Below are 1,390 nucleotides of genomic sequence, written 5' to 3'. Positions count from 1 at the left end.
GAGCCAGGCTACTTGTCTTTGATGACTATAGACACAGGGGTGTCCAACTTGTGGCCCATGGGCAGCATACTAATTTTATGAGGATATGTTTTGCTTATCTGTAGTGTGGGATATCATGAAAAGGATGCATGTACTTCTTTTTGCTCATCAGTTTTCGTTAGTGTTTATGTATTTACTTTGTGGCCCAAGACAACTCTCATTCTTCCAATGTACTGCAGAGGAAAAAAAAGTATAGATACCCTTGCATAGAGCCAGGCATGGACGCCCATGCCTGTAGCTCCAGCTTCTCAGCGAAGGCAGGAGGATAGCTGAACCCAGAAGTTCAAATCTAGCCTGGGCAACATAATGAGACCCTTACCTTTACCTCCAAAACATTTACTGAATCCGTCTGTACTACCATGGCCCAGATTCTGGACTTCTGTGGGCAAGCTAAGACCCTCAGATGTTGGTAGATTGCCTACAGCTTCATCACATAAGACCAGAATTTTCAAAGTACAGAATGTTAAGTGTTCATTAGTAGGTGACTGGTTAAATACATCTGTAGGTTGGAAGACAAAAATAGCTGTTGAAAAGAAGGAACTTCTCAGTATATTGTGACATGATAGAGACTTACGGTATATTATTAAGTGATAAAAAGCAAGTTACTCATATGTGTTGGTAAATGTGTAGATAAAAAGTGTGTCTGGGCTTGTTAGGATCTGAAAAAGAAAATGGCTGAAAGGATGCATGTTGAGCTATAGTCACCTTTGGGAATAGGAGGGAGCATTTCCCAATAGGGAATAGGACATGCATTTCTTTCCTTTTATGCTTTGGCATGTCTAGATTTTTCTTATAATGAATGGAATCTTATTTTTAAAAAAGACTTTCCCCCTTGAAGTACAATATACACATAGAAAACTGCACATCATATCAAAAATATTTAATGTGATGATGTCTTACAACCCTAATGCACCTGCATAATCAGTCCCAGACCACGAACGCTAGCCGTCTCCTCATGGAAGCCCTCCTCTTGTCCCTTTCCAGGCAAGGGGAACCTGAATTCTAACAGCATACGTTAGTTCTGCCTGCTTATGTACTTCATGTATGTGGAGTCTCAGAGTATCTTACTTTGTTTTTGTTTGTTTGGGGTTCATTGAGGGTACAAAGCATTAGATTACACTGATTGCATTTGTTAAAGTCCCTCATACTCGGGCAGTGTCTGTGGCTCAGTGGGTAGGGCACTGGCCCCATATACTGAGGGTGGTGGGTTCAAATCCAGCCCCGGCGGAACTGCAACTAAAAAAATAGCCAGGCATTGCGGTGGGTGCCTATAGTCCCAGCTACTTGGGAGGCTGAGGCAAGAGAATTGCCTAAGCCCAAGAGCTGGGGGTTGCTGTGAGCTGTGATGCCA

The 1,390-nt window shown here is 42.6% G+C and overlaps 1 protein-coding gene across 2 annotated transcripts in view; it reads left to right on the top strand.

Annotated features, from left to right (window-relative positions):
- Positions 1–1,390, top strand: part of ZFYVE1 (zinc finger FYVE-type containing 1) — a 67,094-nt gene that overhangs the window by 36,588 nt on the left and 29,116 nt on the right. The window lies entirely within an intron of this gene.

This window comes from Otolemur garnettii, unplaced genomic scaffold, assembly GCF_000181295.1.
Source record: "Otolemur garnettii isolate 467f Iridium unplaced genomic scaffold, OtoGar3 scaffold00196, whole genome shotgun sequence".
NCBI classification, from domain to species: domain Eukaryota; kingdom Metazoa; phylum Chordata; class Mammalia; order Primates; family Galagidae; genus Otolemur; species Otolemur garnettii.
Note: the sequence above shows the minus strand (reverse complement) of the source record. Positions and strands in the feature narration are given on the sequence as shown.